The sequence below is a fragment of the Ochotona princeps genome, chromosome 17 (genome assembly GCF_030435755.1).
Source record: "Ochotona princeps isolate mOchPri1 chromosome 17, mOchPri1.hap1, whole genome shotgun sequence".
Taxonomy (NCBI): domain Eukaryota; kingdom Metazoa; phylum Chordata; class Mammalia; order Lagomorpha; family Ochotonidae; genus Ochotona; species Ochotona princeps.
This window is the reverse complement of record NC_080848.1, coordinates 7,510,708-7,536,869: the sequence shown is the minus strand read 5'-3', so window position 1 is coordinate 7,536,869 and position 26,162 is coordinate 7,510,708. Positions and strand designations below refer to the sequence as shown.

Sequence of the window (26,162 nt, the reverse complement as noted above, 5' to 3'; positions counted from 1 at the left end):
ATGTAAATTTTATGTAAGATTTCTATGGCTTTTTTTTTTTCTCACCGTAGTTTCAAGTCCTCAATCAATGTGAGGCTCTGAAATTGGTCATTTATTCATTGCCCTTATTTGGTTGGTATTATAGTTAGGATACATTTTCTGCTAATTTATTCCTGCATTATCCCTCTTGGGAAATACTTATATCTGATAAAAATCTCTAAATCTTGAGTGGATGAAACATTATCTTTTGATGAAACAAATGTATTAAGAATGCAAACTTAAAGATTTGTTATTGAGCAACATAGTTCTTGATTTCTTTAACAGGTCTTTATTGACTGGCGACTTGATACCAAGCATTGACTAGACTTTAAGGCTGTATTGGTGAATAGCGAAAGATGAAACAGCATGCTTTTGTGAATCTTAGTAGAGGTTGGGGGAGACTCATTAAATAAATGCAGGTGAAATAAATAACATACTAAATGGTGATACGTCGGGAAATAAAATAAGGGAAGGTCTTGTTGGAGCTAGAGTTGGGAACATTATGCTAGTATTGTTTTCCCTTTTCTGTGGTTGCTTGACAAATTGCCCCACATAGTAATTTGGAAAAGCAAATGTTTGCCATCTTGTTTGGGGGTATGTTTTGGGGTTCATCCATGCTGTCAAGTGCTTGCAGGGGCTGCAGGCAGCTGCATTTTTGCCTGGAGATGGTCATCCTTCAACTCCCCTCACTGGCACTGACCAGATCTGGTTCCTCCAGATCAGTTGAATGAGGGCCTCCTCTCATCACTGCTCATCTCACTGGAGTTTGCCATCAATTCACTGGCACATAATTCTCTCTGTAGAACAGTTCACAATGTGCTCACTGGTTTCCATGATGGCAAGTGAGTAAGGTGGATGTGATTGAGTAATTTTCCAATTTAACCATGAAAGTGGCATCCCTTCAGTTTTGCCATATTCTGCTAAGTGGAAATAATTGCTTTAGTTGAGTTTACAGTCTTACACAAAGTCATGAGTATCTGCAGGTCATCGAAGTCTCCTATAATAGATTTGCATTTATGAATAGGATTGTAAAAAAAGGCTTCACCAACGGATGAAGATCCAAGATCTGTGGTGACAAGGAGGTGAGAGGTAGAGACAATTTGGTGGACTAATTTGGGCTGACAGAACAGCTCCAATGCAGAAGTACCTCTGAGCTTTTTAAGAAGGAGCACGGAGGCCAAAGTATGACAAGCAAAATTGCAAGAGTGACAGTTGTCATGGTTGAGTTTGTGTGAGTCTGCTGTTTTTATCGAAGAAAGAATATTTGCAAACCAGGTGTGTCAGAGAGTGCTTCCAAGAGGCTGGAAGATATCAGAGGAGGTGACCATTTGAGGAGAGAGGGAAGAAGGGAGACAAGGAAAGAAAGACAGATTTTATATATAAAGAGAGAATATTGTGCATGACAGGTGAGGCAAAAGAACAAACTACAAATCTGAGAATGAGCTGGATTAGCACATACATTGGGCGGAAATGAAGACATGCACTTTTGGCACGCCCAAGGGAAGAAATGAAAGGTGTCATGAAAAGATGTGAGGAGGCTATTGGTGTGTTTACCAGCAGGAGACGTGTACAGGACACACAAACCCCACTGACAGAACTAGACTCCCTCGGTTTCATCCCGATGTACTGACAGATGCGCAACTACAAAGTGGAAGCTGATGTCTTTGGCAGTGAACAAAATTCTCCAGGTGACTCTCCTGATTAGGTTGTGCATTCTGTTCGTGTTTTAGTGAAAAATAACTTGGTACACATATTCAGCAGCTGAAGTATCTCCAATGGGTTCCTTTGTTGGAAATCCTGAGAGTAAGGTCTCCAGATCAACAGATGTTTGTGAAAGAAAAAGCAAAACCAGAGAAAGCAGCCTAAAGAAGAGACTGGGTTAAAGTGTCTGTGCCTAAGAGCTCAACTTCATGGGAACAAAAGAAAACAAAGCAAAACAATCTTCTGCACTCTGAAGAGCGTGCTCAAATGATCCCTGTGCTGGACTGATGCCAATCTGCTCAGCTCTGCTGACTGAGAGCACAATTTTTCTCTTATAACTTTCTAGGTTCTTTGTGAACTGGGATAATTAGCTGTTTTACACTGTTAAGTGTACTGTGGGGATGACTCTTTCTCGCATCTGATTTTAAGTGGAAAGAAGAGGTCAATTCATTCCTCCTCTCGCTCCCAAGTTTTACCCGAAAATCAAGGATGCAAATGCTAAGATAGATGGCTCATTTTAATAGAGGCTTTTCATTAGAAAATATAGTTTTCCCAGGTCATCTTGTTTACCTCTTCCCAGGGATCTGAAATTGTCCAGAAGTGTAAAGAAGCATTTTTTAAAAGTCAATTATTTAGATAAGAGATATCACTGAATTAGATTTGCCCAACAGCTCCACATAAAGAAGGTGACTTTCAGCTTAATGTGTTGGAAATATCACCCTCATTCAGCTTTTCATTTTTGTTATATTAGCTTAGTTTTGAAGAGTTCATATGGTTTCATGGCTTTAGATGACATTTTATAAAATTTGTTCTTCCTCAAGCTGAAAACATTTAGCTATTGCTTTACTTCATAGAAAAGGATACGCTTTCAGCAGACATGAGACTATATTTTGTCACATTTTAGCCATCAATTATATTCTAAATCAGAACCATGTTTTTATGCAATCAATAATTATTTGCTGAGTCCTACAGTATTCCATACTAAGAGTACAAAGATAATCAAGATCTTGTCTGTCGGGTGTCTGGCAGAAAAGGGCAGATCTGTAAGCAATTAAGAACAGTGGAATGGCCCACTACTATCCTAACGTGAAATGTGCCGAGTTCCCCAACAAGCTGCAGTTGTTTCCAGGAACACAGGAAGGTGAGCAAGTCCGTGGTGTGCTGGTGCTGTCATGCTTCGGCTTTTGAAATCCAAAACTTTTTACAAATGCAACACTACTACTTTTATCACCAACTCTGTTATAGGATTTTCCACTGGCAGAAGCTCAGGCTGACAGTTCTCCTAAAGTTGTTGCCTTTTCCCTCCTGTGATTTGGTAACTGTGTATTCCAGTCTGGTTTCTCTAGAGAAACAAGAGCAGCAGAGTGCACCCAGAGCAGAAGGCAGGAAAGCCAAAAAGAGGGATAGCAAAAGGGAAGGAGGAGGAGACGAAAAAGGGAGAGAGAGGGAAGAGGAGGTGGAGAAGAACAGATTTTTTTTTTTTAAGTTTGGCTATGGAGCTGTCAAGTTCTAGGAATAGATAATATTGCAGTGAAGAGGCTGAATTTGCAGGGTAACAAACAGACTGAAGAACTACACTGAAGTCTTCGAAGAATTCCTTCTTTTAGCAAATTTGAGTCTTGATTTTCAAAGTCCTCTGATGATTGAATGAAGCCCACCCAATGATGAAGAGTGATGGACTTTGTACACAGTCTGCTGCAGGTAACTGCTCATCACATCGCACATGGGTCTTCTCCAAGATATCCTGGATTGGGGCTCAATCAACACCATAAGCCAAGGGATTGCATAAACTTAACCACTGGAGCAACAGGGGGCTGAGTTGAAACTGGAGTGGCTGGAACTTGACCCAGTACCATACGGTATGCTAATGCAGCAGGTGGAAGCTTAGCTAGCTATGCTGCTCACGACAGCCCTGTGAGATATTTTTTAATGGAAAATTTTGAGAAGCGCTACCGGAGGAATATTTTTATGAGACAAAGTTCTTGGATTTGGTTACTATTTGATTAGTTACTTGGCTCTGCTCCAGAAAAATATCTACTCAGCCGCAAATTTAGTCAAGTTTCTCCCGACTCCGTGTTTTTCTCATCTCATGGGAAACTGATCCAAACAATGGGTAATTCAGAACATTCTGTTTCTATTTTGGGAAAATAATCCAAGGTAAACTTATCACACAAGGTACCTGGCCTAATGGCTAGATAAAAAATTGTTCAGTTAATCTCATACCAAGGGCAGCACAATAGATTTGCTGAACAAGAACTGGACATCTCCACCAACTAGCACCTGAAAGACTCACTAATCCATTCTTGATAAGCCAATTAGGTTATTAACTGAACTTTCAATGCTCTTGTAATGGATTATGGTATTCTTTTTATGTGACATGGTGAAATCCTTCCTGGATTTGCAACTAAACTTTGAGAAGGTGCCAGAATGTTAGACTGTGAGCTATACACCAGGATTGTCACCTCACAATTGCTCCTTTTGTATGTGTAATTTGTCTTTCGTTTTTAGGTTGGAATTGGGACAACTTGTGGCTGATTAGGTATGACACATGAGAAAGCCATGTTGTTCATATAAGCAAATCATTTAAGACCTCTTGAGCTACACATATTTAAATTTGTACTTTATGGGCATACAATCTTATTTCCTTGAAACAAAACTCTTCTTTAACATAGTACATAACAAAGTGGAGCTGAAGGTAAGATTATACCACCTGTACTGGGTATACAAAACCTAAAGAAGCATTCAGAAAAGTAAAAATGAACCAAATAAAATTTCAAAAAACTGACCCAACCAAAGCCAAACATTTACAAAATTATCCCTGTTTTCTGCTTGGGACACTGTGTCCATGAATTATTCTGCTGGCAAACTATTCAATTTACTTCTATTCGATTTACAAACTATTCGATTTACTTCTCCTGAACAGCTGTGTGAGATCATTCCTGTCTTTAGGGTGTATAACTGGCGGATGTGCTTCTCCAGTGCTGCATGGTACCGGGCTGCTATATCTTGGTGCATTGTGTGTGGAAGAAGCCTATGGGTTCAGATTTAATAGAACTGTCAGTTATGAAGGAAAGAAATCCAAACTTCAGTCACCGTGTCTTTGATGTGAGTGTGTGTCTGTGTGTGCAAAATATATCAATTATGCTAAAATAATGCAAAGATAATGACTGCGATGATGATAGTATTGTGAACCTGGACTAATTCAGATATGAAAACATTCAGTAATCATGATGAGTTCAGCCAACAGAATGCTACCTTTCTTATTCTGGTTTTGGGAATTGAACAAGTGCCATCTCATTCTTTCTTAGCAGAGACACTAAGGCTTGTTATGTTTGGCACTAAGTATATGACAATAATATATCAGTTCCTTTCTGGGGTGAAAGTTAAGGTCTAGCAGATGAAAGCATTGGCGGAACTCCTTCTGTGCCTGGGGAGTCAAGAAAGTCTTGGGGTGGAAATGAAATACATTAATGTACCAAGTTGACAGAAAAAGGGATTTCTTGATTCTAAAGAAGCTAACAGTCTGAAGAAGCACAAGATATTCAGAATGGCTCTGAATGTGCTTCTTAGTGTGAATGTGCAAGCAGAGTAGTTAAGCAAAGAAGGTATAGCCTAAGTGAAGGTGTGTTAATACCCTCACCATTTCTATCCCACATTGCTTGGGCCTGGAGTTGTAAACCTGAACTCCTGCACCTGTTCCTTGTGACTAATTTGGGGAAAGGGGAAAAATTAAATAGGAAATGTGGAGAAGAAGTAAGTTATTAAAGCATCTGATTTCCTACTTTGTAGAAAACACTTTTGTTTAGATGCAAAGTAGGTTTTTCTAAGAACTGGTCAAATAAAATTTTTTCTAAGAACTGGAGTATCTCAAAATGAAGGTAGCAATTATTTACTGAGGGTCTTCTTTCTTTTAAAGTTGTTCATTTCCTGTGTTGTATTATCCAAAATGACATTGATATTGAAGGAACCTTTTTAGATCTAGTTCTGTATTTGGGTCATACTGCGCCTCTCACTCTTTCCAAACATATTTGTTTCTTCTGCATGGCGTGGGACTGTTGGGCTAAACTTTATAGGCCAGATATCCCAAAGAATGGCTTACTGTACAGCTAACTAGAATCAAATAACATGATATTTATTTATCAGCATTATTCTTTCTTCTGAAGATGCTCATCTCCTGTGTGTTATTTTTGAAAATTATGTTGGCATCAGCATCTTCTTCAGCCCAGGCTAAAGAGGAAGGGAGAGGATTCTGGTATAATCAGTGCCAATTTATATAAATCGATAAAGCAAAAATAGATCACATCTGACACTCCAATTCAGAAGAAAAAACAATTGATTGAGATGTTTTCTGCCACCAAATGGTTGGAGACCATCTTAATTTACCCCTCTGGGGAAGGTAATGGAACTGGTTTGACACAGTATGGAGTATCTGATGAGAGCAGTGAAGTTGAACCAGTTTCACAAGTTTTCAAGTTTTAGTGGCTTTTCAGAGTTTTGTTCTGAATATCTGATGCTAGATGACTTCCATTTTATAACAAACATCGGGGAATGGCTTGACAGAAGATGGTTTTGATTCTATAAGGTCGCTTGATCTTTGCCTTATTTCACTTAGTACAGGCATGGTGCTGAATGGATAGCAACCAAAAACGCTCACAAAACCAGATTCAACAGTTTACAGAATCATGTCTGCTTTCAGTAGCCAGAGACCACTTTACCACACACACACACACACACACACACACACACCTCACTTTGTATAGCTTTTACTTCTTGTAAGCTGAGAAAAAAACAAGAGATATATTAAGAAATGGTTATATAAATATATAACTATTACATAAATCATATATTCTGAAGTTTGATTAGGGTCAGCTGCTGTGGTGTGGTTAAACTATAACCCACATGCAGTGCCAGCCATCCCGTATGGTCACTGGTGAGACTCTTGACTGCCCCTTCTCTGATCCAGCTCCCCGCTAATACTCCTGGGAAGGCAGTAGAAGACGACATAAGTCCTTAGGCTGTTGCATTTGTATAAGAGACCCAGAAGAAATTCCTGACTCCTGGCTTCAGCCTGGCCAGTCCAGGCCATTGAGTGTTTAAGTGTAAATCAGCAGATAGATGATCTCTCTCTCTCTCTCTCTCTCTCTCTCTCTCTCTCTCTCTCTTCCTTATCTCTCTCTCTCTGGAGTTCCTGACTCTTAATTCAGTCCTGGCTCAACTCTGATTGTTGCAAGTATTTGGAGAGTTTACCAGCAAAGGGAAGATCTCTCTATCTCTGTCTGAATGTCAAAAAATTAGAATGAGCCGAAACTTTCTTATTGTTATGCCAAAACTTTATTTGAAAATCACTTGCTGAATGTAGATTCTCCCTTCCAATTCATTATTAGAATATATTTGACCAATTTTTCACAGCAATAGCATCTCAATTTTCACTTATGCGATGATGTTTAATGGGGTAGATGTTGTGTATTTTTATTGCACAAAGAAAGAATGCTTAATGCTTGTTGTCTATTATTCTAAATGTTTTAAAAGTATTAATCTTTCAATCGTTATCACAGATTTCTTTTACAAACAAGGAAATACAGACACTGAGAGATCATGTAATGCACTGAAGGTCACAACATCACTACGTGACCAGATGGTTCTCCTCTAGCATTTGTTTTTAGCTTTCAACCTTCGCCCTCTACAGAAATTCAATACCTAATAAATCCATGTCTGTTGGGGAAGTTACATTACCACTTAATTTGAATTTTGTGAGGAATATCCAGAAAGTACATGGAAAACACACCTTATGAAGAAAATGTTTATGAATTACAAAATTTTGGACACAAACTTTTGAAGTATCCTTGTGCACTCACAGGTGAAGAAACCTCTGTGGATAACATGTAGGTATCACCAAAAAATGCTCAGGGATTTTATGAGAAGACGGAATCAAATATTTCCACCACTATCCTATTTTCTGCTTCTTACTGATTAAATGAAGTATTTCTATTTTGCACACCGAATCTTAAAGTACCGTTTCTTTAATAAGGTATTTAAATAATAAAAACATATAAGTCAGAAATAGAAAAGATAACTGTACTGTATTTAATGTGCAGAACCCAAGAAGCACTAACACAGAGATTTGTTGTTTTCAACATGGGTGATTAATAACACAAACAGAAATTTAACAACACAGATCAATAATGATTGTACTTCCTAGGCAAGCATAATCCATAACCGAAGGAAAGTAATGTTTCAGTGTTAGGAGAAGATCGTTCCCAATGACACATGGAATTCTGTTGACATTACTGTCACATGTTGAACTGGAATGTCACATGTTTGAGCAGGAAGTTATAGATAAAATCACACCTCAATGGGCCTCAACAGATATCTTAGTATACAATGAAAAATATCCTTAACACATGAAAGAGTATATTAATACTATACAAATGTTGATTTTTGTTTTAAAGTTACTTCTGGTGCCAGGAGATATATACAGTGAGAACTTTCATGAGAAAATAGAGTCAATCGTAATTTTACTTTTTATTACATTTAGTTAATAAGAAGTAGTAGTGATGTGATACATCTAGTAAAATATGGTTTGCCATTTATTGCACAGCAAACATTGCATTTCATTGATTCAAAATATCTAGTACTGATGAAGTCAAATGTACGACTGTAGAGAGATTATTGGGCAAAAGCCAGTAGTCACCAGGAGAAATTGTATTTTTAAGTATAAAATATTTTCACATTTCCCGAGGAAGAAAGCTATTAGCATTTCAATTTTTATGTTTCAAAAAATATTTACATCAAACTGATGGCTTATTAAGTAGTGGATTTTCAACCTTCTTCAAAATAATACCTCTTGAAGAAACCGTATGTTTACTTTTTCAAGTTCCAAACATACACTATCGGAACAGAGTCAGTGATTTCCCTATGCTAAAAACTGTTAGTGTATTTATCTTTTAGATGAATGAACTCCTGAAATCTAATAAACGTCTTTGTTTTGTTTGGCATTTCCTTTTACGTAATCTCAGCTTTTGAACCAAAGATTTAGGTCACTCCCTGGCATATTTTTGTTTTTCTCTGTTCATCTTCTTATCTGATTTGGTTCCTAATGAAAATCACAAACAGTGTTTGGTGTACCAGTTCTCAACTGAGAGAGATCTTTGACCTTATTTGGCACATGTTAGCTCATAATCAATTATATGAGAGTAACGCAAGTTTAGTAGTAGATCTCTTTTCGTAGTGATGAAAATACAAGTGATTTGGAAAGTTAAGTTAGTGAGATGCTAGTACTTGAAAGACTCAGAAGGGTTTTGATTCCAGCATCCATGTCTCGTTGGTTTACCATCCCAATACTATAGCACCTCTTTTTCTCTTTGATGCGTTGGGGACGTCTTCTAGCACCGTCTTAGTGTTAACACCAACATGTGTTTCAGAGCCAATCTCGCCTCTACCACTTTGGAGCTGTGTGATTTGAACAGTTTTAAAGTGTGGTGGAAGTCTAGCAGCAGTATCACCTTTGAATAGGCAAGCAATGCACATGGCCAAGTTCCAATTGCAACCTGCTGACTTAGGACGTCTAGAGATAGGCTCCTGTGTATCTATTACAAACCCTCCAGCTGATTCTGCTCTCTGCATGGCTAATTGGAAATGACGTATGTAGGTCAAGGCAGTTTACCCCATCTAACTTCTGCTTTTTCTTTAAGTAGGATTCATGGTACCAATGATATAAAGCTCACAGAAGATCAGGAAAATGAATGTGAAACAGCTCACATGTGTCATGGACTTAAAAAGTGAAGACCTGCCTAGATGACTAAAGGTTCTTGGCAGGATTGATTCTACATCATTCTTTCAGTTTGGTTGTCTGTGGGAAAAGCGATCATTTTCCCTGCAAGACAACACTATTTCTAAACTTTGTAGAGATGTCTAAGTCTACTAGTAGAAAAGTTATGATTACATTTTGGCTATATGATATTTCAAAAAGTATGGAAAATCGAATCCAAAGTTTATTTTGGTGCAAAAAAATTTTGAAATATATGCATAAAAATGCTCAAATATTCACGAAAATTTGGTTTGAAAAAATTTGCAGTTTTCCCATCTATATAGACATAGGTCTCAACTCCATTTTCCACAAACTTCTTGAAACGCACACACAGAGACACACAGACACAAACACAAACACACATTCGAGATGGATTGTAGCAGTCAGTGAAAACAAAATACATACAAATTGAGGAGAAAAGGATACTAATACACTATTGGTGGGAATACACATTGCTACAACCCTTGGTGAAACAACATGAGGATTATTTAGATTATAGAAATGTGCCTACCAAACCATCCAGCTACGTTACTCTGGATAAATCTGTAAGAAGTGAAATCAACATGTTTAGGAGATATCATATTTGTAGCAACCCAGTTCACAATATCAACGATGTTTGGTCACTGGTGATCGGATGAAGAAAATGTGCTGTTTATACACCATGAAATATTATATGAAAGAAACCCTGAAATCCTGATGGGTGTAACAAAATGGACATATCTGGGGGTTCATTATGCAGTAAACCAGACCCAGGAACACAAATATTACCTAGTGTCTGTTATTTGTGCAAGTTAACATATAGCGTATAAATACAATTGTCATATTATTTGGTATATGGTTATAAATATTGCTTCACTAATCCTACCGTGTTCATGACAATATGTCCTTTTTTCTCATGTTATGATCATTGTCACAGATCCTTCACATTCTGGTAATTATATCCCCATTTTTTAAGAAAAATAGTATATTTGTGCATTATATAATATTTACATTTGAAGGGAATGTGGCCAAATGATAAAATTTGATATGTTTTAAAACTAAAAAAAATAATTTATGAAAAAAAAGAAAATAAGTCAGTTACATTATTTTTTTCTAACCAAGAAATCTTGGGAATCTATGGGAGAATGCATGTGCTATTTGTAAGCTTCCACCTTTATGTTTACTGTTAACTTATGGGATTCTGGCTGTTTTTGCCACAGCAGTTTTATCAAACGCCCAGTTTCTGTCACAGGATTTGAATTATTGACACTATGTCTATTTGACTAGGATACTGCAGTTTTAAATTCCTTAGATGAAAAAACAAATGTTCTTGAATAAAACGATAAACAGTATAAAAAGTTTTACCATCTAGTTCCCACTGAAACATCTGAAAGTTCTTTTCCTCTCCTCATTGTATTCCAGCTACGTTGGCCTCATGCTGCCGTATGTGGAGTAGAGGCGTACAGAGGCTGATCGCCACCTTGCCCTGACCATCCTGGCTGTCTTCTTGGACCCATGAAAGGCTGCAGTATGAGTAGCAGGTGTTAAATAAACACCTCCCTTGGGCCAGGTGCTGTGCTGGCTCCTGGGGCCAGCCTCACCTCGTTTTCATGGTAGGATGTTCTATATCAGAATCAAGCAGGCCCAAGACACATCTCTTCTCCAACTAAGGGCTATTATTATTATTATTATTATTATTATTGATTATTATTATTATATGATTTTCTGTAGGCACCAGAAAAATGAGCATATGTGTTCTGATTTTCAAACAAGTCTCCTGAAGTTGGAAGGGAACAACCACCCCAAGGCGTTTTGTATTTATTTATTTCAAAGTTGTGCTTCTGACATGGGGTGAGACAGTGGGAAAAACATAACACATTAAATTCCTGAAGTGTGAAACTACAGGGTTTCTGTAATTGTGGCAGTCTACAGCCCCAGGGCATACCCTTAAATTAGCTTAACTAGCTGGAAAGGAGTGAAAATATTTAGCTATAAACTAGACTTACAACTGCACGTAACATTTTTCAAATGGTCAACACATCTCTGCTTATTAAATCTATATGTAGATAAAAAGAGTAAAAGCAAGTTGTTCCAGTATTGACAGAGAACACACACTTCTGACTCACTGAATCTCTGGTTACACCACACTCAGGGCAGAGGTAGATTGGGACACCGCTAATACTTCCCAACCCTAGCGATACCTGCTTACATCACTGTGGGTCTAGTCCCAAATGCTACACAGGTAGTTTGCACAAGGAGACCTTGACAGGGAAACTGGTAGAATCCACTTATGCCCGGCCTCAGCTGTTTCATTGGTGAGCAAGAATGCTGTCCAATTATTTGCCCAGGCGTTCATGTTCCAGACTGCACCTCGGATTTAATCACTTACCTATCTTCCTGCCTAGATATTTGTGCTGGTAAAACACAGCAACCTGATCCAGGCAGAACTGGCTGTTTCTACTTTCTGTCCAAAGGGTCAGTGGGAGAAAGGCTGATGTGGTGATTTTATAATTGAATGGTGGCCATTGTTCTGTATTTTTTTTTCTCCCCTTTAAAGAAAAGAATCTACACGCTGGAAAGCCCTCAGATAAGAAAGTCTACCTAAAAACATTGTTGGCCATCATACAAACTTTGAGCTCAGAGAAAACAGGTCACCTTTGTTACATTTCAGCTGGATAAAATGGTGTTCTATGCTTGAGTGATTGAGGTTCATACGTTTATACGGGGATTATTTTTCTAGTGACTCTTCAGACTTGAATTGGGGACTTCATTTAGGTATATAGCACTGGGCGGCTTAACAAAGCAGACATTTTCTTTTTCAGTGTTTATGCAGTTTAGTTTACTTGCAGGACAAAATGACATTAAAAAAAACAGAGAGGAAAGAGAGATTATTTCATCTGCCCCTTCACTGCCGAAATGCCCACAACAACCAGAGCCAGGCCAGGCTCCAGACAGGTACCCACAACACCATTTAGGTCTCCCACATGAGTGACAAAAGCCCAAGCTCTTGAGTCGTCACTGGGCATCTCTTGGGATGCACCCTGGCAGGTAGCTGAATCAGAAATGAAGATGCAGGGACTCAAACCAGTACACTGGCATAGAGGGGATGCATCACAGGCAACAGCTTAACCTGCTTTGTTAAGCAAGGTGCACTTCAGACGTTTATTCTCTGATCCGTTAAGAGACTAGAACTTTGAGTCAAGGTATTGGCAAGATCATTGTACCTCTAAACATTCACTTACTTCTGGCTGCAGGTAGCTGCTACCTGTGCATGCAGGTACCTGTGCAGGCATCTCCCACCTGTGCATACAGCTGCACTTGCCTTATCCTCGAGGTGTATGGTGGTGGCCAGGCTTCTTTCTTATAAGGGCACTAGATATTAGATTGAGGCCCATCTTGATGACCTGATTTTAACTTTGTAAAGTCTACGAAGATGCATTTCCACATTCGCTGCATCACAAACCATGATACAGAAAAGCAAGAGACTCAAAATATTCTTTAGTAAAAAAAAAAAAAAAAAACCACACACACACACAATGAAATGAGGAATGGTGTTATGTTCATTTTCTTGCTAATGATTTTTTCTATTTTGGTTATTTTTTTACATGTTTCAGGGTTCAAGATAATGCAAGAGAAAATACGTGTGTTTCCACTTACTGTGCGACTCTTTCATGAACGTCCTGGCTTTTTCGTAATTTCCCGTAACTATTCGAACTTGATTAACTGGCAGCAAACAGACAATCTAAGTATTTATAATAAAATGGAAGAGCATGTCTCACAAAAAGGAAGGGAAAGACCAAATAAAAGGGAAAAAAACGGAACAATTAACCGTGATTTGGGAAAAGGTGAAAGTTGTGAAGGCATGCAGTATTCTCAAAAATAGTTATCCTATAAACATGAAGAAAATTGGGATTTGGATATGGACGCAACAGCTCATGACTCAGATTTTCTTCCCTAACTTCTCATGGGCTCCAGACAGTCCTGTGTTCTGAAGTTTCCTCTATATTTTCCAGACCTCCTAGCCTAAAGAGAAATAACAATAGGAACATTTGCATTTACTTAAGGCTTTGGAAAAAGTCAAAGTGAAAATAGAAGAAACCTTAAGGAGTGTCTCTGGAATAAGTGACTCAATTATTTTGGCCAAGACTATCTTTTGGTCCTTCTTTTCATGACAGCAACGGGAATATTCTAGGCAGTGAGACAAGGAGGTGGTTGTAAAGGTGAGGCTATGCGCTGAATGTTCTACGAAGAAACAGGCTCACTCTGAGATTATTGACCAATCAATCAATGTTGCATTTGCTAATCTGAAGTTGAAAGAACTTGAGTGGCTAGCAATTAGTGAATGTGTGTATTTTATATTGAGACATCTAGAGGGAAAGGGAACTACTTCTATTACCATAAGCATTGCTGGTGGTTATGAATGTGATAGAGAAATACAGTGAGCAGATTTATCAACAGACATAACAAAATACTTTTACTTAATATCTTGAGAATATATTCCTCCAGAGACTCAAGGCCGTGGGCAGTCATCTGATGCTTTCCCATGCCATAAACAAGCAGCTGGATCAATAGTGGAGAAGTTAGGACACAAACTGGCAGCGATATAGGATGCTGACGCTTGAAGGTAGAGCCCGTTTAGCCCCCACACCAGCCCCTACAATGGCTAGGTTTAACAAGGCTGGACTGCATTATTCCAATGCTTCTGTAAGTGTTACGATAAATCACACTTGCCAATAAATGCTAAGTAAGAAAAAATGTCATGTGCCAGGACATGATACTTGTGGCTTGCAACGGATTACCAACCCTGAGAGGCAGTAGAAAGTATTGTTCTTTAAACCCCTGTATTGAAAGGCCACAGCATGTGTCCAGACAAAACTGTCAGCACTGAGCATTTGTTAGAATAGATTTCATCAGGATCATAAAGATTTGGGGCTAGCGCTGTGAGATGGCACATAAACTACTGCCTGTAACACCAGCATCGCTTAGGGAATCAGTTCCTGCCCTGGCTGCTCCATTTCCAATACAGCCACCAGCTTGCACCTTGGGCAAAACAGTAGGAGCAGGCCCAAGTATTTAGGCTTTAAGGTCTTTTGCCTTATTTAACTTGGAAGTCTTTGTCTCTGCTATTTAGAGTTTCCATTCAAATTCTGCCAATCATTTTCATTTATCATTTAATTTTATATGAATATGTTAATGTATGTTAAGTCTCAATTTGCTGATTTCAATATCAAAGTACCTTTAGTATCTTACTTACAGGATTGTTTAAGAGTTAAAACAGGTCATTTCATAAACACCATGATTCATAAACACCATTCATAAACACCATGATTCTAATAGATACTATCTATTCAATAGCCTATAGCTTGTTATTATTGCTATTATTATTGTTACATTAAAATAGTAACTTATATCTCTACATGAACAACCTTTTATACATGTGACCAGACATTCAGAGTAAAGATTTGGAAAATCTGATACCATGGTAACTTTGTAGAGTTTATTGGGCATTTTGTAGAACTGCTAAAAGAAAACATAAGCATGAAATGATAAGGGTAATGAAAACATTGTCATTATAACTTAGGTCATGACAACCTTCTGCTCTTGGGAATGAGGCCTCTCAGTACTGGAACGATTTGATGTTAGATAACAAGGGACTCGTTCTGACTTTTGGTCATTGAGCAGGTGACAGCTAGGTATTTGTTCATGGTTTTGAGGTATAAACTACTTGTGAGGATCCAGACTCCTCTACATGAAAAAAAAATGATGGTATTTCATAATTCAAGAGGGTTCACATGGCACAGTCCAAGAAGTCTGTCTCGAGCCCCATGTGGTAACAGAAATAATCTGACATAGTGCAATGCTCATGTGGCAGACGTGACGTAAGCAGTTGAATTTGTGAATCAAACAAAGGAAAAGTTCTGGACAATTTATGTGCATTTTTGTTAACAGGATCACAGAAGCGGAGTTAGCCATTCAATTCCAAATGAGACATGACCTCACTGGAATTTGTTCCTTGAGTAAATTGCCAGGATGCCCATAAAGGTCCGGGTCAGTTGCCCTGCCTGCGAGCTCTGGTCTCATCATTGCCATCAGCAATGTGTTCCAGGAGGTCTCAAGAAAACGTTTAGCAAACAAATATAGTGTGGGAATTTTTCTATTTTGTCTCAAAGGTGGTTTGGTAACCAAACTGGAGATCAAGAATGGATTGGAGTGAATTTCCATATTAAAATTCTTAAATCAAAAGATACTTGTTTGGTGGGTTTCAGTAGCAGGAATTCAAAGAGTAGGTCAGACTCGGGGGCACCCGGAATGCTTTGTTAAGCAGACATAGGTTTTGTGATTATTGAGGAAACACAACTGAAAGCCCAACTCTGAGTACTTCGTGTCATATAGTTTTGACTACCCTATAGTGAGTATACAAATCTTTTGTTCTTTTTCACACCTTCACGGTGTCCTCCATCCCAAAAAACACCAACTCTCTGTGGTTCACAATAGCAACCTACAGCTGATTGCAGCTGACTCCATTCTGCCCTGGGCCTGCATCTCAGCAGCCTCCCTCCACCTTCCACCCCACCTTGGATTTCTGAAGATTGGGGATTTGTGTGTTTATTTCCTGAGACTGCATAATAATCTCCCCACCCTCCCCATCTTGTGTCTGCTCCATACAGTCTCATCACCAGCATCATAATGTTAAAATGCTCGTCAAAGATGTTTTATCTTGGTACTGATCCAACCATGCTACTTTCCAGAATGATACAAATTCTTTATAATTACTTAATAGGTGCTGCTCCCCCCTCCCATCTCTGTCTTGTAGTTCTCTGCATTTTGGATCCCATAACCAAAACAAATCTACATTTTTATTTTTCAACCTACCTCTTACTCATTGTGAATGGTTTATCTGAAGGAGTTTCATTCAGCGTGAATAGAGTAAGGGTGAAAATCGCACCCTTGGGAAACTGTGGCTCAACAACTATTTGCTGTAGAATGGATTCAGTAGAGAATAAAAACAAACAGATTCAAGACTTTTAAGAAATTAGGAACTCATCCAGAAGTGGAAAAGGTTAAGCAGGAGAGCAAGTTTTTTTTCTTTTTTTTTTTTTTGTATGTGAGCACTGTTTAAGTAGAATATTCACAGAACTTGATTAATAAATTATAAAAACTTAAAAGCTTACTGATTTGTATGAAACTAGGATAAATCATTCTTAAGAAAACAACAGTTTAAGTTCAATTTGTTTTTTTCTCTCACTTCAAAAAAGCATGAATTGTGACTTAGCTTGGTATAATATTTGCTTAAAGTATACATAGTGAAACTATCCAAAGATAAATTGACTCTGCCCAGTTTTAGTTCTTGTACTGACAGCAAAGGTCATTTTTTTGTGGTCCACATACTAGAAGCTAGAGGCGAGCTCTGTGGCTTTGCATACTTCTCCCCCTTACATAACAGCTTTTTAAGTTGAGCTTAACTGGACTTTGCTAGTGGAATTTTGAATGAAATCTGATCTGATGCTTGAATATTCAAACACCAAGCCAAAAATTAGGAATTAAAATACACTACATCTTAAGAGAAGCTTTCTGAGATCAACCAGAACATTCAGGAAATTCTAAGACATGACATGATTTGCAATGCTGTATCAGAGCCAACATTAAGTCTCAGGAGCCAATTTTGTATACTTCTGACAACTCCACATTCCCAGACTTTTTATCAATAAATTATAATTAACCATGATTGAGATATTTATACCCCAGACACAGGAAGCTACAAAACAATCCTTTCACCCCCAGAGTTAACTTCTGAGTAAGGTGACCACATTTCCAGTAGTCCGATTCACTGTCCTGGTTGTTCTAGTGACACATTATTTTACCATTTATCTCTACCTTTTCACTATCAAAATTAATAAGTTAGCTAATCGTGATAGATATTGGGAATAGTTGGAGAAGCTGGAAGTGTTTCAAGGAACAGACTGAATAGCTCAAGACACAACTACAAGATTCCTTTCACTGTCCATCTAAAGAATTGGCTGTTGGAAGTCATACAAGATTTATTGTGCGGACTTTTAGGAAACAGCATGAGACCAGACAAGTCTTGGGAAGGTATAGGGAGACACATTTTCATCTGAGTTGAAGGAAGGACTTCCTCTTTGGTATTGTTGAGACAATGTAGAAAAGGAAAGGAAGTCAAAGGGACCCAGAGTTGTGACTGCTGGGAGTGATCAGGGCAAGACCCAGAGTCACCTAAGGTAATATGGTAGAGGGGCTCAAGCAATGAATTCTTGATGTATCGATGTCCTTCTCATGAGCAATATTTCAAGTTGAACTTTTTCATGGCATTGTCTGACTCAGTCCCTTTGGAATTCTTAGAGGGTCTTTGCCTGGCAATATGTTTGTGAGTTAGTACAATGGCCAGCATGGAAAATCATTCATTCAAACAAACAAACAAAAATTTCCCCAAACAGAGACTCTGATGAAACCTCACTATTCAGTTGTAAACAACGCTTGAGAGGAGCTACAAATTAGTCATCTTGTTATTTATTTATGGTTTCGGGTCTTGAATTCTATTAGGATAATTTACTCTTGCACAGCTTGGTCAAAGGAAGGAAAATGCATCAGTGACACTCACATTACTTTAGAATTGTAAATAGCGCAAGAGACTTTCAGAAGGCAGGCAGTGTTTAGTGGTGACAGCTTCAGACACTTCCTCCATATCCTATGGTTGCCAGGCAGTTAGAATAACAGGAAGTCTGCAGGCCAGCCAAAATGGCACCTGTGAACTTTGTTTTGGTCTGTCTGAAGTCATGGTTTTAACACAGACTCATTTGTAAGCAGTAACTTGCAATTTTTCATTGCATATGAGCAATTCAATACAATTAGATATTCTGTCCATGACCTAGTGTCTGCATTCATAAAAAAAAAATCAGACAGGCTTTTTTTCTGTATTTCCAATCACGTTACTGAATTAGTCAATTTGATGAGCACACAATGATAAGAATATTTGTATGGCTTTTTTCCAAGATCGGTGCTTTTCAGTTTCACACCTTGAATCCCTCAGACATGTTAAGTTCCTCCAGTACTTTCATTATTCTGTTTGCCTTTTTATCACCTGGAGAGCTTTATTTATCTGCCAACGTCCAAGTACTTCTCTTCACATCTCCCAAGGAGACTTCCTGAACAAGTGCTTAGATGGTTCCTTTTGCCTGCCATTGTTTCAGCTGCTTTCACAGCTAGGAACAGAAACGTGGTGGGCAGAGTGGCACTTTCTGGGCCACTCCTTGTATTGTTAATTACTGTATTTCTTTTTACCATATAACTTTCTTTCTTCTTTTTAAAAAATATTTGGTTATTTGGATGGTAGGCTACAAAAGCTGTGGTTAACCCAGGTCAAAACCAGGAAGGAGGCAGGTCCAAACCCCTGGAGTCAGGGGTGCGAGCACTTGGCTCATCACCTACTGCCTCCCAAGCACATTTAGCAGAGAGAGAATCGGGGGATAAATGGAGTAGACTGGATTCAATCTGTTGCAACACAACACCAACCCTCATGGTACACTTGTCTTAAAATAATAAAAATGGCATACAAAAATAAACACAGGATATTTACTTAATTGAACATTAGGAAGCTAGCAGTATTTTTCAGTGTCAAATTAAATCTTGCACATTAAAATGGAAGAAACTATTTCAAACCACTGTTTTTAAAAATGATTTGTTTTATGTTTATTGGAAAATCAGATATAAAGAGAGGAGGAGAGATAGAGAGGAAGATCTTCTGTCTGATGATTCACTCCCCAAAGGGCTGCAATGACCAGAGCTGCTAGGAGCCCAAAGTCTCTTCCGTATCTCCCACACAGGTGCAGGATCCCAAGGCTTTGGGCCGTCCTTGACTGCTTTCCCAGAACACAAGCAGGGAGCTGGCTGGGAAGCATGGGCTGCCAGGATTAGAACCGGCGTCCATATGGGATCCCGGCACATTCAAAGCAAGGAGATTAACTAGTAGTTTACCGGGCCAGGCCTTCAAATCACTTGTCCTTTCGTTTCCTCCAACATGTTACTACATTTTTCAATCCACTTGATGATAGAACTCACTCAACAATTGGTGGATGCTCTCTGGGCTTCATGTCAACCTGTTCTCACTTGTTTCTATTCTAATCAGAGTGTACAACATCGTTTACTGATGTCACCAGTACCACCACATTTGATCAACACTGATAGAAGGTTACGTTTTCATCTTGACCTACCATTAGCATCTGCACTGTCGGTCCCTTCCTTATTCCTGCAGCACTTTCTTCATGCCACATCTTGTGGTAATTCTTCTACTTCAGGCAATTGCCCTTCTCTGTAATCTTTTTGAAACCCTGCCCATCTTTTCAACCCCAGATTCAATTGTCCCAGACCTTGGTTATTGGCACAGTTCTCTCTCATGTTGTTAATTTTAAATATAATACATGTGAACTGATAATTTCCATTATTATGCTGCCATTCTAGAATGTTCCCCTGAGCTCAATAGCAGTAATGTATTGCCTCCGTGACATTTGTGTTATGGCTTGAGAGAGCATATCAAACTTCCCATAACACAAAGTCAACGTTTGGATCTGCCACTACAAACTCCTTTTCATCCAATCTTATCTCAATCGATGGTACTTAACAATTAAAAACGTTGACATTTTCACGACTACTTCATTCTAAGCTATAGTGTCTCTGGCTAGGTGGGAGACAGGCATTGAACAAAATTACTTCTTATTTATCTTATCCCAGATATAAGGAAAGCAAACAGAAAGCTGCCAGCAAAAGCTACCCACTAACTTTTGCCCTTGAGGTTACTGACAGAATTGCTAGGGGTACGTACTTCCTTGGGACCCAGATGAAATGATGTTGAGCAAGAGGCTGTTTGCTTGAGGTGTAGAATTACATAGTCAGTCTGGGTGTGTGTTTGCATAAAAAAATCTTTATTCTGACACTAATAGAATACTGACGCTTAAGAATATGCTTGGTAGAAGTTGAACAAGCCATGTAGCTGTCAGAGAGAAAAAATATAGCCCTCCGGGATGGCAAACAGTTAAGGAGCAATCGCTGTTATTTTGTGACCTGGGGAGTTTCCTGAATGAGACTGAATAAGGTCACCGAGATTGGATCAACATATGAAGATGTAAATGAGGATCCAGGAGGGCTAGTTCTCCTTGATTGTTCTTTTCTGTCAGCCGCCACTGGAGAGAGTGTCTACTCCGTGTAGGCATGGGAACCAGTTAAAGAAAGTGTCAATTCACTGGCGTGAAGCTAAGAACTCAGTGGCCTTTGTCTGTGGCGAATGTGTGCGGAAAGGCAAAGAGGAGTGAGATTCCGCTGTGGGGCTTCTCATCTCCATGGTGGTAGGTGCCGACAGCCTCAAAAGAGAACTCGCCAAGGACAGAGACGAGAGCCGGAGATGCCCGCGTGTGGTACTCCTGCAAGATGACAAGGACAAGGGGTCCTGGTCTAAACGGCACTACCTGTGACTAAGGTAAGTCGAAGCAGTGGATTACAGAGTGATCCCAACAAGAACTGATGGCTCATCTTCTCGTTCTTTCTGAGGGCATGCCTGCTAATGGACACCTTGTTGATGCTCCCATTGGCTTAGTTGTCACGTTTTACTGCTGTGCGGCCCATGGCTGGGAACGGTTATTCTTTCTCTCATATGATCTCTGGGGAGTGCTGAACGAAACAGATTAAGAACGCCAGTGCCATTTATAGATCTGTTAAGGGAAGTAACATTCGGAGGGAGAAAGAGAGCAAAAGGATGATGACTTAACCAGCTGAGTATTACTTACTGACGTGGGACAACATGCAAGAGGTGAATCTTTAATTTCCTGTGGAAACAGTCATTCGTAAAAACCATCTTTTGCTCTTTATGTCTCTTCCACCCTCCCAAATTGACAGCAGAGTTGCCATAAGACTTGGAAATTGTGTGCTGAAGTGTGCAAGAGGCTAGAATGGGCTATAGCGTCACCACTAAAAATACAGGCTGAAATACTACAAAGTTGCTCTATGGAAATGACTGCTGAAAGGTCGCTTTAAAAAAAATCTTTGGCTGCTTTTGAATTTACAGCTTTTATTGTTGTTTTTCTACTTATTGCTTTCTTCTCATTTATCACCTGAACTGCTGCTGTGTGGGAACTAACACCTTCTATAGCTTACAACTTTGGGTTTTCATTTCCCTAGTAATGAAAGAATTGAACGAATATAGCTCATCTGTGGAAATTCTAAGACCTATAGATGCACAACCATAGGTTTAAATATAAGGGTATCACTGGTTAAATCATTCAGCTTTTCTGGTTAAAGGCTCTTCTATATTTCTTTTGTTTCCTGTGAGACTCTGAATAGACCTAAGCATTCATAGTGGGCTAAGTGTATCATTCCCATAGGTACAAGGAGCCCACAGTCCAGAGGGCAGAGCCAGCTGGCTAGCCAACAGTGCTGTGACCTTCCCAGGCAACCTGGCCTCTGTCTGCCTTTTCCTAATCACTTCGTAGTATCTATCTCTTTGATACTATTTAATCTACCTTGATATGGTGTCTGACACAAAAGGAGTATAAACTAATTGGAGACAGTTCATATTAGCTCTAGTTTAGAGAGAAGGAAAACTCTGATATATGGAGTGATAGTGGGTTAATAGCTAAGCTCGAAGTAATAGCCTAATATGGCCCACATCCAAGGAATACATGTTTTGTTCTCAGGTTTAAGAAGACACAAGGCAATTGCAATTCTCTAACAAAGCAGGTAGAATGCAGTTGGAATATCAGAGGTAGCTCAGGAAAGGCATACCAGCCCTGACCTGTGTCTGCCATGGTTTTCTGACCAGTGGCTTCAGCTTTTGGTTTTTGAACATCTACATTCCATCCTTGAGCCTCACCCCTCTGCTGAGCCTAGTGTCTGCAGGCAGCAGCTGAGGTCAGGAAAGCTATGTTGGGATGGGCTGGCATGAGGGGTAAGGAGGGTCAGAAGAGAATTCAGGCCAAGGACATTCTTGTGTGTGTGTGTGCATAGTTTAATGAAGACACATCGGCTATTTCACATTTCAATCTTTTTGATTTTTAGCTTCATGTGGCTATATTCCAATGTCCTCTTTTACCATTGTTGCAGTTGCTGATTCCAGTCAGTTCTGAAGTAGAAGTTCCTGTTTGGGCTGAGTGATTCGGCTTCAGGTGAAAACTGCAGACATTCATGAGACACCTACTATTTTGCAAATGTTATCTGATTTAATTCTCATAACTGCCCTTCTTAAAATGGATGGAGATTAAAGAGGTGAAAGAACTGCATTCACAGCTGTGTAAACAGCAGAGATGAGATTCAGACAGAAATCACCCTGACTCCAGAAATCACATCTCAATGATGAAAGCATGGTGTCATTACACAAATAGTATATCTGGAATGACAAGTTACGATAAGAGCCCAGGAAGGTCCTAATTCATTCCAAACCATCATAATCTGAATGTGTTTTATTCCAACGAAGCAGCACCCAACATTGCAGGGAGACTCAAGTGCACCTTATAACACAACCCACGGGGCCAAAGACATCTGGTATCCATAGAAACCTCCCTGGATTTCCTTGAACTGTCACCAAATCCATGACTCTGTCACAGGCATTTTTGTGTTGATTTGTGTTTCAGATTTGAACACACAGGACGTAAAAGTGACAATAAAAATGAGTTAAAGTTTTTTTCTTAAAAAATGTATGAGCTAAGGAAAGGCCTGGGTAGTATGAAAACATGAAACAAGGTGATCTTTTGCTATTGACATGAAAAAGAATCATTTAATTAAAAAAAAAAAAAGAAGAAGAAGGCTCCCATGATGTGACATAGTGAGACGATGATGAAGTTGTTTTGACCTGGCTTACTTTTAAACCATCTAGGATGGATTTTCACTGCCACTCATAAATGGGAGAGAATGCTATTTACTCATTAATGAAAATAAGATGCCAGGAGCCCTTTAAATGTCAGAGTTACCTAGTTCAATGTGCTAGCATTCAGGAAATTGTTACGTAAATTCTTCCAGTTGATTACCAATTTCTGAGTAAATAGTCCTTATCTTCAATGAATTGTTTCTTCCATCAGCACAGATGTTAACGGTAACAACATCCTTGTTTATGAAGATATTAAACCTACAATTTCATAAGCAAATCTTAGTCTTATCACAACCACTAGCATCACTGGGCAGGATCTCATCTTCGTTGCATGAATATTGGGTGTTCCGCCCCTACAGGGTGGAGCTACTTGGAACAGGGTCTTGTTTTAAGTGTCCCTGCATACCTAGTGAACACAGACCATGCTCAATAAAGATTCTAAATACATGACTAAATACCTTTTTAAATAGTTCCTCTTCCCTTCTCTTATCTGCATGATCTCTTGCTCTCTCATCTTAATTTCTCTTGATAAACATATCGATTTTTCCCTTGCAAGCAAGATCCTACCGAGAGTCAAGCACCAAACTTCACAAAGGAAATCTCCAGTGAAACAAACTTGCAGGGTCTGTAATTGGTCTGTCGGTTAAGATGCCAGTTGGACATCTTGCTCCATAGCGAAGACCTACGTACAGGTTCAATTCCTCCCTCTGTGATCCGCTCCGGTTTTCTGCTAATGCACAGCCCGAAAAGAAGGCCGGGATGGTACAAATGCTTGGGTTTCAGCCACCCAGTTCAGAGAATTAGACTTTGTTCAGGATTTGGCTTGGGCCTAACCGCTCCTTGGCTCTTGTGGGCGTTTGGGGTGGAAATCATTGAACTGGGAAGTTTTTCTCTCACTCTAGGTTTCCTTCTCTTGCCTCTTCTTAAAAAGAAAAACAACACAACCTTTATTCATTTCCCTGGAAATTCTATGTGTATGAAAATTGCTTTCTGTTGAATCTTTGCCCTCAGTTTCTTGGAAAGATGTATTTTTAACTCCATGCACTACGCCTTTGTTGCTTGCTATTCACCTTTGCTAGGCTTGTGAGCTAATTAGCTTTTAGAGTTATGGATTCCCTAAGTGTACCTACCTGTGAATTGCTCTAATCCCAGATACTGTTGATGCCTAATCTCACAGACCAACTCTGTTTTTCAGGCTCTGAGATGGATTACTTCATTAAACACCTAAGTAAGGGGCTCCAAAACACATTGCAGGGGACACAGCCAGTGGGACTCCCAGCTAACTTGAGCCCTAGTCTTGGGACTGGATCCTCTCATGTTCTTGGTGCAGGTCCAAAGATTTACCCTCGTCCTGACTCTGCCTCCAACAATGCTTTTTCTCATTAGGACTTAAACCTTGCCTGCGTGACCCCCAAACAAATTTCTCAAAATAATTAAGCGTCTATTCTTTGTCATTAAAATGGAGATAATATTGATACTTGGTTCTCGAATCACACACAATCATGGGCGTAGTGTTTGCTCACTGGCTGAGAATTGTACCTGGTCCTTATTCCTCTCTAAGAATGCAGATCCTAAAAGTCAGCTCCATATTTACTGCACTATGGCTTGCCTTTGGCCAGAACCCCTGTTGTGGGATGCTTGCCTGTCTGCGTATCGATGTGCCACTTACAGTCACTTCCCAACACTAAGTTATCATCCCTTCCTCCTCTTCCCTAGTGCTACGACTGGGTGTCTGTGAAGCTGACTCATTAAAACCCTGGTTATCTTCTCTCCCGATAGTACTCTGCTGAAGCAGAGTTGAATTTCTGCCTTTCCACAGTAACAGTTCAACCTACCCCAAGCCCAGAGCACTTCACACTCCAGATGACAATCCTTCAGTTTGGCTTTGGAATTTAGTAGTCGGAGTGTTCCATTTCCTGTTCATCCAGACACTGCAAGTTTTATACTTAGAGAGGCATAATTTTCTTCCTAAATAAATGTATCCAGCCATTGGGATCCTCTTTGGTTTTCAGGCCAACAAGCTACAAAAAGCTATGAGTAGCAGTCAACGATCAATGACCTGTGCAACCTTAGCAATGGGCTCCCAAGGGCTGAACGAGCAGTCTCTCCTCTGTCTATAATGTCGGCAGATACACCTCAGCACACAGGGAGTCAGTGCTTCCACCAAAGGTGTTATTCAGTGGGCTGTACTGATCATTCATGCTTTATCCTCAGAATATGTATGGAAATGAAAGTGAAAATGTGCCTTTCCCTTCCAAGCCTTAGATTTCACTTACTTACTCAGTGGTGATTTTGTATTTGAGAATTAATGTTATATACATTCATTGCATACACATATTAATGTATAATACATACTCTTTGTGAGAAGGCTGAATAGAGCTCGCTGGAACCTGCAACACCTCACTTACCTTATGCATCATTTCCATGCACTAGAAACCCATTGTTAGCAATTTCCAAGAATACATAGTTATTAAGTGCACTGACTGTGTTATTTACTAGTCTTGAAATCATTCATTCCACCTAACTGAAATTTTGTGTCCTTTGACTGACACAAACCACACACATTTTTTCCAACAAATTTTATATGCCAAACAGATCATTTTTAGCCACTTGTGATTGGTGAACTTCTCTTTATTTCATTAACTGCCATTGATACAACACTCCTTTCATTTTTAGCTCATTCCTTCCCGCCGTCATCCTTCTCATATCTAATAATCACTGCAATTAGAAGAGAATTTTCTGAGCACACTTTATTAGAATGACAATGGCAAGAACAAGTCAGTTTTTTGTCCA

General features: G+C 39.2%; 1 protein-coding gene across 1 annotated transcript in view; it reads left to right on the top strand.

Annotated features, from left to right (window-relative positions):
- The window catches only part of KCNJ16 (potassium inwardly rectifying channel subfamily J member 16), a 46,083-nt gene that overhangs the window by 2,338 nt on the left and 17,583 nt on the right, over positions 1 to 26,162 (top strand). The window lies entirely within an intron of this gene.